Genomic DNA, 16,727 nt, shown 5'->3' with positions numbered 1-16,727 from the left:
TTTTGATATAAGAACATTTCTTTGTGATTCATATTTTGTGCAGTGCGAGATAAATTTTGTGCAGTGCAAGATAAAATGTTTTTCGTCTTCTATATTTTTATTATGACATAATTAACACAACCTTTCTTCTCTGTTAACTTGCATGTTTCTACCTCTTTCAATTTCAAGATTGTGTGCACATCTAACATTATAGTACTATCTTTCTACACAATAAAAACCAATTATACCAAGCATATTTCATTAGATAGACCATCTAACATCATAGTACTATCTTTCTACACAATAAAAACCAATTATACCAAGCATGTTTCATGAGATAGACCATCTAACATTATAGTACTATCTTTCTACACAATAAAAACCAATTATACCAAGCATGTTTCATTAGATAGACCATCTAACATCATAGTACTATCTTTCTACACAATAAAAACCAATTATACCAAGCATGTTTCATTAGATAGACCATCTAACATCATAGTACTATCTTTCTACACAATAAAAACCAATTATACCAAGCATGTTTCATTAGATAGACCATCTTACATCATAGTACTATCTTTCTACACAAAAAAAACCAATTATAACAAGCATGTTTTATTAGATAGACCATCTAACATCATAGTACTATCTTATGTCGCAATAAAAACCAATTATACCAAGCATGTTTCATTAGATAGACCATCTAACATCATAGTACTATCTTTCTACACAATAAAAACCAATTATACCAAGCATGTTTCATTAGATAGACCATCTAACATCATAGTACTATCTTTCTACACAATAAAAACCAATTATACCAAGCATGTTTCATTAGATAGACCATCTAACATCATAGTACTATCTTTCTACCCAATAAAAACCAATTATACCAAGCATGTTTCATTAGATAGACCATCTTACATCATAGTACTATCTTTCTACACAATAAAAACCAATTATACCAAGCATGTTTCATTAGATAGACCATCTAACATCATAGTACTATCTTATGTCGCAATAAAAACCAATTATACCAAGCATGTTTCATTAGATAGACCATCTAACATCATAGTACTATCTTATGTTGCAATAAAAACCAATTATACCAAGCATGTTTCATTAGATAGACCATCTAACATCATAGTTCTATCTTTCTACACAATAAAAACCAATTATACCAAGCATGTTTCATTAGATAGACCATCTAACATCATAGTACTATCTTTCTACACAATAAAAACCAATTATACCAAGCATGTTTCATTAGATAGACCATGTAACATCATAGTACTATCTTTCTACACAATAAAAACCAATTATACCAAGCATGTTTCATTAGATAGGCCATCTAACATCATAGTACTATCTTTCTACACAATAAAAACCAATTATACCAAGCATGTTTCATTAGATAGACCATCTAACATAATAGTACTATCTTTCTACACAATAAAAACCAATTATACCAAGCATGTTTCATTAGATAGACCATCTAACATCATAGTACTATCTTATGTCGCAATAAAAACCAATTATACCAAGCATGTTTCATTAGATAGACCATCTAACATCATAGTACTATCTTTCTACACAATAAAAACCAATTATACCAAGCATGTTTCATTAGATAGACCATTTAACATCATAGTACTATCTTTCTACACAATAAAAACCAATTATACCAAGCATGTTTCAAAAGATAGACCAACTAACATCATAGTACTATCTTTCTACACAATAAAAACCAATTATACCAAGCATGTTTCATTAAATAGACCATCTAACATCATAGTACTATCTTTCTACACAATAAAAACCAATTATACCAAGCATGTTTCATTAGATAGACCATCTAACATCATAGTACTATCTTTCTACACAATAAAAACCAATTATACCAAGCATGTTTCATTAGATAGACCATCTAACATCATAGTACTATCTTTCTACACAATAAAAACCAATTATACCAAGCATGTTTCATTAGATAGACAATCTAACATCATAGTACTATCTTTCTACACAATAAAAACCAATTATACCAAGCATGTTTCATTAGATAGACCATCTTACATCATAGTACTATCTTTCTACACAATAATAACCAATTATACCAAGCATGTTTCATTAGATAGACCATCTAACATCATAGTACTATCTTATGTCGCAATAAAAACCAATTATACCAAGCATGTTTCATTAGATAGACCATGTAACATCATAGTACTATATTTCTACACTATAAAAACCAATTATACCAAGCATGTTTCATTAGATAGACCATCTAACATCATAGTACTATCTTTCTACACAATAAAAACCAATTATACCAAGCATGTTTCATTAGATAGACCATCTAACATCATAGTACTATCATTCTACACAATAAAAACCAATTATACCAAGCATGTTTCATTAGATAGACCATCTAACATCATAGTACTATCTTTCAACACAATAAAAGCCAATTATACCAAGCATGTTTCATTAGATAGACCATCTAACATCATAGTACTATCTTTCTACACAATAAAAACCAATTATACCAAGCATGTTTCAAAAGATAGACCAACTAATATGATAGTACTATCTTTCTACACAATAAAAACCAATTATACCAAGCATGTTTCATTAAATAGACCATCTAACATCATAGTACTATCTTTCTACACAATAAAAACCAATTATACCAAGCATGCTTCATTAGATAGACCATCTAACATCATAGTACTATCTTTCTACACAATAAAAATCAATTATACCAAGCATGTTTCATTAGATAGACCATCTAACATCATAGTACTGTCTTTCTACACAATAAAAACCAATTATACCAAGCATGTTTCATTAGATAGACCATCTAACATCATAGTACTAACTTTCTACACAATAAAAACCAATTATACCAAGCATGTTTCATTAGATAGACTATCTATATATATAGCTAACATCATAGTACTATCTTTCTACACAATAAAAACCAATTATACCAAGCATGTTTCAAAAGATAGACCAACTAATATGATAGTACTATCTTTCTACACAATAAAAACCAATTATACCAAGCATGTTTCATTAAATAGACCATCTAACATCATAGTACTATCTTTCTACACAATAAAAACCAATTATACCAAGCATGCTTCATTAGATAGACCATCTAACATCATAGTACTATCTTTCTACACAATAAAAATCAATTATACCAAGCATGTTTCATTAGATAGACCATCTAACATCATAGTACTATCTTTCTACACAATAAAAACCAATTATACCAAGCATGTTTCATTAGATAGACCATCTTACATCATAGTACTATCTTTCTACACAATAATAACCAATTATACCAAGCATGTTTCATTAGATAGACCATCTAACATCATAGTACTATCTTATGTCGCAATAAAAACCAATTATACCAAGTATGTTTCATTAGATAGACCATGTAACATCATAGTACTATATTTCTACACTATAAAAACCAATTATACCAAGCATGTTTCATTAGATAGACCATCTAACATCATAGTACTATCTTTCTACACAATAAAAACCAATTATACCAAGCATGTTTCATTAGATAGACCATCTAACATCATAGTACTATCATTCTACACAATAAAAACCAATTATACCAAGCATGTTTCATTAGATAGACCATCTAACATCATAGTACTATCTTTCAACACAATAAAAGCCAATTATACCAAGCATGTTTCATTAGATAGACCATCTAACATCATAGTACTATCTTTCTACACAATAAAAACCAATTATACCAAGCATGTTTCAAAAGATAGACCAACTAATATGATAGTACTATCTTTCTACACAATAAAAACCAATTATACCAAGCATGTTTCATTAGATAGACCATCTAACATAATAGTACTATCTTTCTACACAATAAAAACCAATTATACCAAGCATGTTTCATTAGATAGACCATCTAACATCATAGTACTATCTTATGTCGCAATAAAAACCAATTATACCAAGCATGTTTCATTAGATAGACCATCTAACATCATAGTACTATCTTTCTACACAATAAAAACCAATTATACCAAGCATGTTTCATTAGATAGACCATTTAACATCATAGTACTATCTTTCTACACAATAAAAACCAATTATACCAAGCATGTTTCAAAAGATAGACCAACTAACATCATAGTACTATCTTTCTACACAATAAAAACCAATTATACCAAGCATGTTTCATTAAATAGACCATCTAACATCATAGTACTATCTTTCTACACAATAAAAACCAATTATACCAAGCATGTTTCATTAGATAGACCATCTAACATCATAGTACTATCTTTCTACACAATAAAAACCAATTATACCAAGCATGTTTCATTAGATAGACCATCTAACATCATAGTACTATCTTTCTACACAATAAAAACCAATTATACCAAGCATGTTTCATTAGATAGACAATCTAACATCATAGTACTATCTTTCTACACAATAAAAACCAATTATACCAAGCATGTTTCATTAGATAGACCATCTTACATCATAGTACTATCTTTCTACACAATAATAACCAATTATACCAAGCATGTTTCATTAGATAGACCATCTAACATCATAGTACTATCTTATGTCGCAATAAAAACCAATTATACCAAGCATGTTTCATTAGATAGACCATGTAACATCATAGTACTATATTTCTACACTATAAAAACCAATTATACCAAGCATGTTTCATTAGATAGACCATCTAACATCATAGTACTATCTTTCTACACAATAAAAACCAATTATACCAAGCATGTTTCATTAGATAGACCATCTAACATAATAGTACTATCATTCTACACAATAAAAACCAATTATACCAAGCATGTTTCATTAGATAGACCATCTAACATCATAGTACTATCTTTCAACACAATAAAAGCCAATTATACCAAGCATGTTTCATTAGATAGACCATCTAACATCATAGTACTATCTTTCTACACAATAAAAACCAATTATACCAAGCATGTTTCAAAAGATAGACCAACTAATATGATAGTACTATCTTTCTACACAATAAAAACCAATTATACCAAGCATGTTTCATTAAATAGACCATCTAACATCATAGTACTATCTTTCTACACAATAAAAACCAATTATACCAAGCATGCTTCATTAGATAGACCATCTAACATCATAGTACTATCTTTCTACACAATAAAAATCAATTATACCAAGCATGTTTCATTAGATAGACCATCTAACATCATAGTACTGTCTTTCTACACAATAAAAACCAATTATACCAAGCATGTTTCATTAGATAGACCATCTAACATCATAGTACTAACTTTCTACACAATAAAAACCAATTATACCAAGCATGTTTCATTAGATAGACTATCTATATATATAGCTAACATCATAGTACTATCTTTCTACACAATAAAAACCAATTATACCAAGCATGTTTCAAAAGATAGACCAACTAATATGATAGTACTATCTTTCTACACAATAAAAACCAATTATACCAAGCATGTTTCATTAAATAGACCATCTAACATCATAGTACTATCTTTCTACACAATAAAAACCAATTATACCAAGCATGCTTCATTAGATAGACCATCTAACATCATAGTACTATCTTTCTACACAATAAAAATCAATTATACCAAGCATGTTTCATTAGATAGACCATCTAACATCATAGTACTATCTTTCTACACAATAAAAACCAATTATACCAAGCATGTTTCATTAGATAGACCATCTTACATCATAGTACTATCTTTCTACACAATAATAACCAATTATACCAAGCATGTTTCATTAGATAGACCATCTAACATCATAGTACTATCTTATGTCGCAATAAAAACCAATTATACCAAGTATGTTTCATTAGATAGACCATGTAACATCATAGTACTATATTTCTACACTATAAAAACCAATTATACCAAGCATGTTTCATTAGATAGACCATCTAACATCATAGTACTATCTTTCTACACAATAAAAACCAATTATACCAAGCATGTTTCATTAGATAGACCATCTAACATCATAGTACTATCATTCTACACAATAAAAACCAATTATACCAAGCATGTTTCATTAGATAGACCATCTAACATCATAGTACTATCTTTCAACACAATAAAAGCCAATTATACCAAGCATGTTTCATTAGATAGACCATCTAACATCATAGTACTATCTTTCTACACAATAAAAACCAATTATACCAAGCATGTTTCAAAAGATAGACCAACTAATATGATAGTACTATCTTTCTACACAATAAAAACCAATTATACCAAGCATGTTTCATTAAATAGACCATCTAACATCATAGTACTATCTTTCTACACAATAAAAACCAATTATACCAAGCATGCTTCATTAGATAGACCATCTAACATCATAGTACTAACTTTCTACACAATAAAAACCAATTATACCAAGCATGTTTCATTAGATAGACTATCTATATATATAGCTAACATCATAGTACTATCTTTCTACACAATAAAAACCAATTATACCAAGCATGTTTCAAAAGATAGACCAACTAATATGATAGTACTATCTTTCTACACAATAAAAACCAATTATACCAAGCATGTTTCATTAAATAGACCATCTAACATCATAGTACTATCTTTCTACACAATAAAAACCAATTATACCAAGCATGCTTCATTAGATAGACCATCTAACATCATAGTACTATCTTTCTACACAATAAAAATCAATTATACCAAGCATGTTTCATTAGATAGACCATCTAACATCATAGTACTATCTTTCTACACAATAAAAACCAATTATACCAAGCATGTTTCATTAGATAGACCATCTTACATCATAGTACTATCTTTCTACACAATAATAACCAATTATACCAAGCATGTTTCATTAGATAGACCATCTAACATCATAGTACTATCTTATGTGGCAATAAAAACCAATTATACCAAGTATGTTTCATTAGATAGACCATGTAACATCATAGTACTATATTTCTACACTATAAAAACCAATTATACCAAGCATGTTTCATTAGATAGACCATCTAACATCATAGTACTATCTTTCTACACAATAAAAACCAATTATACCAAGCATGTTTCATTAGATAGACCATCTAACATCATAGTACTATCATTCTACACAATAAAAACCAATTATACCAAGCATGTTTCATTAGATAGACCATCTAACATCATAGTACTATCTTTCAACACAATAAAAGCCAATTATACCAAGCATGTTTCATTAGATAGACCATCTAACATCATAGTACTATCTTTCTACACAATAAAAACCAATTATACCAAGCATGTTTCAAAAGATAGACCAACTAATATGATAGTACTATCTTTCTACACAATAAAAACCAATTATACCAAGCATGTTTCATTAAATAGACCATCTAACATCATAGTACTATCTTTCTACACAATAAAAACCAATTATACCAAGCATGCTTCATTAGATAGACCATCTAACATCATAGTACTATCTTTCTACACAATAAAAATCAATTATACCAAGCATGTTTCATTAGATAGACCATCTAACATCATAGTACTGTCTTTCTACACAATAAAAACCAATTATACCAAGCATGTTTCATTAGATAGACCATCTAACATCATAGTACTAACTTTCTACACAATAAAAACCAATTATACCAAGCATGTTTCATTAGATAGACTATCTATATATATAGCTAACATCATAGTACTATCTTATGTCGCAATAAAAACCAATTATACCAAGCATGTTTCATTAGATAGACCATCTAACATCATAGTACTATCTTTCTACACAATAAAAACCAATTATACCAAGCATGTTTCATTAGATAGACCATCTAACATCATAGTACTATCTTTCTACACAATAAAAACCAATTATACCAAGCATGTTTCATTAGATAGACCATCTAACATCATAGTACTATCTTTCTACACAATAAAAACCAATTATACCAAGCATGTACACAATAAAAACCAATTATACCAAGCATGTTTCATTAGATAGACCATATAACATCATAGTACTATCTTTCTACACAATAAAAACCTATTATGCCAAGCATGTTTCAAAAGATAGACCAACTAACATCATAGTACTATCTTTCTACACAATAAAAACCAATTATACCAAGCATGTTTCATTAGATAGACCATCTAACACCATAGGACTATCTTTCTACACAATAAAAACCAATTATACCAAGCATGTTTCATTAGATAGACCATCTAACATCATAGTACTATCTTTCAACACAATAAAAACCAATTATACCAAGCATGTTTCATTAGATAGACCATCTAACATCATAGTACTATCTTTCTACACAATAAAAACCAATTATACCAAGCATGTTTCATTAGATAGACCATCTAACATCATAGTACTATTTTATGTCGCAATAAAAACCAATTATACCAAGCATGTTTCATTAGATAGACCATCTAACATCATAGTACTATCTTTTTACACAATGAAAACCAATTATACCAAGCATGTTTCATTAGATAGACCATCTAACATCATAGTACTATCTTTCTACACAATAAAAACCAATTATACCAAGCATGTTTCATTAGATAGACCATCTAACATCATAGTACTATCTTTCTACACAATAAAAACCAATTATACCAAGCATGTTTCATTAGATAGACCATCTTACATCATAGTACTATCTTTCTCCACAATAAAAACCAATTATACCAAGCATGTTTCATTAGATAGACCATCTAACACCATAGTACTATCTTTCTACACAATAAAAACCAATTATACCAAGCATGTTTCATTAGATAGACCATCTAACATCATAGTTCTATCTTTCTACACAATAAAAACCAATTATACCAAGCATGTTTCATTAGATAGACCATCTAACATCATAGTACTATCTTTCTACACAATAAAAACCAATTATACCAAGCATGTTTCATTAGATAGACCATCTAACATCATAGTACTATCTTTCTACACAATAAAAACCAATTATACCAAGCATGTTTCATTAGATAGACGATCTAACATTATAGTACTATCTTTCTACATAATAAAAACCAATTATACCAAGCACGTTCATTAGATAGACCATTAAACATCATAGTACTATCTGTCTACACAATAAAAACCAATTATACCAAGCATGTTTCATTAGATAGACCATCTAACATCATAATACTATCATTCTACATAATAAAAACCAATTATACCAAGCATGTTTCATTAGATAGACCATCTAACATCATAGTATTATCTTTATACACAATAAGAACCAATTATACCAAGCATGTTTCATTAGATAGACCATCTAACATCATAGTACTATCTTTCTACACAATAAAAGCCAATTATACCAAGCATGTTTCATTAGATAGACCATCTAACATCATAGTACTATCTTTCTACACAATAAAAATCAATTATACCAAGCAGGTTTCATTAGATAGACCATCTAACATCATAGTACTATCTTTCTACACAATAAAAACCAATTATACCAAGCATGTTTCATTAGATAGAACATCTAACATCATAGTACTAACTTTCTACACAATAAAAACCAATTATACCAAGCATGTTTCATTAGATAGACTATCTAACATCATAGTACTATCTTATGTCGCAATAAAAACCAATTATACCAAGCATGTTTCATTAGATAGACCATCTAACATCATAGTACTATCTGTCTACACAATAAAAACCAATTATACCAAGCATGTTTCATTAGATAGACCATCTAACATCATAGTACTATCTTTCTACACAATAAAAACCAATTATACCAAGCATGTTTCATTAGATAGACCATCTAACATCATAGTACTATCTTTCTACACAATAAAAACCAATTATACCAAGCATTTTTCATTAGATATACCATCTAACATCATAGTACTATCTTTCTACACAATAAAAACCATTTATACCAAGCATGTTTCATTAGATAGACCATCTAACATCATAGTACTATCTTTCTACATAATAAAAACCAATTATACCAAGCATGTTTCATTAGATAGACCATCTAACATCATAGTACTATCTTTCTACACAATAAAAACCAATTATACCAAACATGTTTCAAAAGATAGACCAACTAATATCATAGTACTATCTTTCTACACAATAAAAACCAATTATACCAAGCATGTTTCATTAAATAGACCATCTAACATCATAGTACTATCTTTCTACACAATAAAAACCAATTATACCAAGCATGTTTCATTAGATAGACCATCTAACATCATAGTACTAACTTTCTACACAATAAAAACCAATTATACCAAGCATGTTTCATTAGATAGACTATCTAACATCATAGTACTATCTTATGTCGCAATAAAAACCAATTATACCAAGCATGTTTCATTAGATAGACCATCTAACATCATAGTACTATCTTTCTACACAATAAAAACCAATTATACCAAGCATGTTTCATTAGATAGACCATCTAACATCATAGTACTATCTTTCTACACAATAAAAACCAATTATACCAAGCATGTTTCATTAGATAGACCATCTAACATCATAGTACTATCTTTCTACACAATAAAAACCAATTATACCAAGCATGTCTCATTAGATAGACCATCTAACATCATAGTACTATCTTTCTACACAATAAAAACCATTTATACCAAGCATGTTTCATTAGATAGACCATCTAACATCATAGTACTATCTTTCTACACAATAAAAACCAATTATACCAAGCATGTTTCATTAGATAGACCATCTAACATCATAGTACTATCTTTCTACACAATAAAAACCAATTATACCAAGCATGTTTCATTAGATAGACCATGTAACATCATAGTACTATCTTTCTACACAATAAAAACCAATTATACCAAACATGTTTCATTAGATTTACCATCTAACATCATAGTACTATCTTTCTACACAATAAAAACCAATTATACCAAGCATGTTTCATTAGATAGACCATCTAACATCATAGTACTATCTTATGTTGCAATAAAAACCAATTATACCAAGCATGTTTCATTAGATAGACCATCTAACATAATAGGACTATCTTTCTACACAATAAAAACCAATTATACCAAGCATGTTTCATTAGATAGACCATCTAACATCATAGTACTATCTTTCTACACAATAAAAACCAATTATACCAAGGATGTTTCATTAGATAGACCATCTAACATCATAGTACTATCTTTCTACACAATAAAAACCAATTATACCAAGCATGTTTCATTAGATAGACCATCTAACATCATAGTACTATCTTATGTCGCAATAAAAACCAATTATACCAAGCATGTTTCATTAGATAGACCATCTAACATCATAGTACTATCTTATGTTGCAATAAAAACCAATTATACCAAGCATGTTTCATTAGATAGACCATCTAACATCATAGTACTATCTTTCTACACAATAAAAACCAATTATACCAAGCATGTTTCATTAGATAGACCATCTAACATCATAGTACTATCTTTCTACACAATAAAAACCAATTATACCAAGCATGTTTCATTAGATAGACCATCTAACATCATAGTACTATCTTTCTACACAATAAAAACCAATTATACCAAGCATGTTTCATAAGTTAGACAATCTAACATCATAGTACTATCTTTCTACACAATAAAAACCAATTATACCAAACATGTTTCATTAGATAGACCATCTTACATCATAGTACTATCTTTCTACACAATAATAACCAATTATACCAAGCATGTTTCATTAGATAGACCATCTAACATCATAGTACTATCTTATGTCGCAATAAAAACCAATTATACCAAGCATGTTTCATTAGATAGACCATGTAACATCATAGTACTATCTTTCTACACTATAAAACCAATTATACCAAGCATGTTTCATTAGATAGACCATCTAACATCATAGTACTATCTTTCTACACAATAAAAACCAATTATACCAAGCATGTTTCATTAGATAGACCATCTAACATCATAGTACTATCATTCTACACAATAAAAACCAATTATACCAAGCATGTTTCATTAGATAGACCATCTAACATCATAGTACTATCTCTCTACACAATAAAAGCCAATTATACCAAGCATGTTTCATTAGATAGACCATCTAACATCATAGTACTATCTTTCTACACAATAAAAACCAATTATACCAAGCATGTATCAAAAGATAGACCAACTAACATCATAGTACTATCTTTCTACACAATAAAAACCAATTATACCAAGCATGTTTCATTAGATAGACCATCTAACATCATAGTACTAACTTTCTACACAATAAAAACCAATTATACCAAGCATGTTTCATTAGATAGACTATCTAACATCATAGTACTATCTTATGTCGCAATAAAAACCAATTATACCAAGCATGTTTCATTAGATAGACCATCTAACATCATAGTACTATCTTTCTACACAATAAAAACCAATTATACCAAGCATGTTTCATTAGATAGACCATCTAACATCATAGTACTATCTTTCTACACAATAAAAACCAATTATACCAAGCATGTTTTATAAGATAGACCATCTAACATCATAGTACTATCTTTCTACACAATAAAAACCAATTATACCAAGCATGTCTCATTAGATAGACCATCTAACATCATAGTACTATCTTTCTACACAATAAAAACCATTTATACCAAGCATGTTTCATTAGATAGACCATCTAACATCATAGTACTATCTTTCTACACAATAAAAACCAATTATACCAAGCATGTTTCATTAGATAGACCATCTAACATCATAGTACTATCTTTCTACACAATAAAAACCAATTATACCAAGCATGTTTCATTAGATAGACCATCTAACATCATAGTACTATCTTATGTTGCAATAAAAACCAATTATACCAAGCATGTTTCATTAGATAGACCATCTAACATAATAGGACTATCTTTCTACACAATAAAAACCAATTATACCAAGCATGTTTCATTAGATAGACCATCTAACATCATAGTACTATCTTTCTACACAATAAAAACCAATTATACCAAGCATGTTTCATTAGATAGACCATCTAACATCATAGTACTATCTTTCTACACAATAAAAACCAATTATACCAAGCATGTATCAAAAGATAGACCAACTAACATCATAGTACTATCTTTCTACACAATAAAAACCAATTATACCAAGCATGTTTCATTAAATAGACCATCTAACATCATAGTACTATCTTTCTACACAATAAAAACCAATTATACCAAGCATGTTTCATTAGATAGACCATCTAACATCATAGTACTATCTTTCTACACAATAAAAACCAATTATACCAAGCATGTTTCATTAGATAGACCATCTAACATCATAGTACTATCTTTCTACACAATAAAAACCAATTATACCAAGCATGTTTCATTAGATAGACAATCTAACATCATAGTACTATCTTTCTACACAATAAAAACCAATTATACCAAGCATGTTTCATTAGATAGACCATCTAACATCATAGTACTATCTTTCTACACAATAATAACCAATTATACCAAGCATGTTTCATTAGATAGACCATCTAACATCATAGTACTATCTTTCTACACAATAAAAACCAATTATACCAAGCATGTTTCATTAGATAGACCATCTAACATCATAGTACTATCTTTCTACACAATAATAACCAATTATACCAAGCATGTTTCATTAGATAGACCATCTAACATCATAGTACTATCTTTCTACACAATAAAAACCAATTATACCAAGGATGTTTCATTAGACAGACCATCTAACATCATAGTACTATCATTCTACACAATAAAAACCAATTATACCAAGCATGTTTCATTAGATAGACCATCTAACATCATAGTACTATCTTATGTCGCAATAAAAACCAATTATACCAAGCATGTTTCATTAGATAGACCATGTAACATCATAGTACTATATTTCTACACTATAAAAACCAATTATACCAAGCATGTTTCATTAGATAGACCATCTAACATCATAGTACTATCTTTCTACACAATAAAAACCAATTATACCAAGCATGTTTCATTAGATAGACCATCTAACATCATAGTACTATCATTCTACACAATAAAAACCAATTATACCAAGCATGTTTCATTAGATAGACCATCTAACATCATAGTACTATCTTTCTACACAATAAAAGCCAATTATACCAAGCATGTTTCATTAGATAGACCATTTAACATCATAGTACTATCTTTCTACACAATAAAAACCAATTATACCAAGCATGTTTCAAAAGATAGACCAACTAATATGATAGTACTTTCTTTCTACACAATAAAAACCAATTATACCAAGCATGTTTCATTAGATAGACCATCTAACATCATAGTACTATCTTTCTACACAATAAAAACCAATTATACCAAGCATGCTTCGTTAGATAGACCATCTAACATCATAGTACTATCTTTCTACACAATAAAAATCAATTATACCAAGCATGTTTCATTAGATAGACCATCTAACATCATAGTACTGTCTTTCTACACAATAAAAACCAATTATACCAAGCATGTTTCATTAGATAGACCATCTAACATCATAGTACTAACTTTCTACACAATAAAAACCAATTATACCAAGCATGTTTCATTAGATAGACTATCTATATATATAGCTAACATCATAGTACTATCTTATGTCGCAATAAAAACCAATTATACCAAGCATGTTTCATTAGATAGACCATCTAACATCATAGTACTATCTTTCTACACAATAAAAACCAATTATACCAAGCATGTTTCATTAGATAGACCATCTAACATCATAGTACTATCTTTCTACACAATAAAAACCAATTATACCAAGCATGTTTCATTAGATAGACCATCTAACATCATAGTACTATCTTTCTACACAATAAAAACCAATTATACCAAGCATGTTTCATTAGATAGACGATCTAACATTATAGTACTATCTTTCTACATAATAAAAACCAATTATACCAAGCACGTTCATTAGATAGACCATTAAACATCATAGTACTATCTGTCTACACAATAAAAAACAATTATACCAAGCATGTTTCATTAGATAGACCATCTAACATCATAATACTATCATTCTACATAATAAAAACCAATTATACCAAGCATGTTTCATTAGATAGACCATCTAACATCATAGTATTATCTTTATACACAATAAGAACCAATTATACCAAGCATGTTTCATTAGATAGACCATCTAACATCATAGTACTATCTTTCTACACAATAAAAGCCAATTATACCAAGCATGTTTCATTAGATAGACCATCTAACATCATAGTACTATCTTTCTACACAATAAAAATCAATTATACCAAGCAGGTTTCATTAGATAGACCATCTAACATCATAGTACTATCTTTCTACACAATAAAAACCAATTATACCAAGCATGTTTCATTAGATAGAACATCTAACATCATAGTACTAACTTTGTACACAATAAAAACCAATTATACCAAGCATGTTTCATTAGATAGACTATCTAACATCATAGTACAATCTTATGTCGCAATAAAAACCAATTATACCAAGCATGTTTCATTAGATAGACCATCTAACATCATAGTACTATCTTTCTACACAATAAAAACCAATTATACCAAGCATGTTTCATTAGATAGACCATCTAACATCATAGTACTATCTTTCTACACAATAAAAACCAATTATACCAAGCATGTTTCATTAGATAGACCATCTAACATCATAGTACTATCTTTCTACACAATAAAAACCAATTATACCAAGCATGTTTCATTAGATATACCATCTAACATCATAGTACTATCTTTCTACACAATAAAAACCATTTATACCAAGCATGTTTCATTAGATAGACCATCTAACATCATAGTACTATCTTTCTACACAATAAAAACCAATTATACCAAGCATGTTTCATTAGATAGACCATCTAACATCATAGTACTATCTTTCTACACAATAAAAACCAATTATACCAAACATGTTTCAAAAGATAGACCAACTAATATCATAGTTCTATCTTTCTACACAATAAAAACCAATTATACCAAGCATGTTTCATTAAATAGACCATCTAACATCATAGTACTATCTTTCTACACAATAAAAACCAATTATACCAAGCATGTTTCATTAGATAGACCATCTAACATCATAGTACTATCTTTCTACACAATAAAAATCAATTATACCAAGCATGTTTCATTAGATAGACCATCTAACATCATAGTACTATCTTTCTACACAATAAAAACCAATTATACCAAGCATGTTTCATTAGATAGACCATCTAACATCATAGTACTAACTTTCTACACAATAAAAACCAATTATACCAAGCATGTTTCATTAGATAGACTATCTAACATCATAGTACTATCTTATGTCGCAATAAAAACCAATTATACCAAGCATGTTTCATTAGATAGACCATCTAACATCATAGTACTATCTTTCTACACAATAAAAACCAATTATACCAAGCATGTTTCATTAGATAGACCATCTAACATCATAGTACTATCTTTCTACACAATAAAAACCAATTATACCAAGCATGTTTCATTAGATATACCATCTAACATCATAGTACTATCTTTCTACACAATAAAAACCAATTATACCAAGCATGTTTCATTAGATAGACCATCTAACATCATAGTACTATCTTTCTACACAATAAAAACCAATT

Source organism: Mytilus edulis, chromosome 6, assembly GCF_963676685.1.
Source record: "Mytilus edulis chromosome 6, xbMytEdul2.2, whole genome shotgun sequence".
Taxonomy (NCBI): domain Eukaryota; kingdom Metazoa; phylum Mollusca; class Bivalvia; order Mytilida; family Mytilidae; genus Mytilus; species Mytilus edulis.
The sequence above is the reverse complement of the archived record's forward strand: the minus strand, read 5'-3'. Positions refer to the sequence as shown.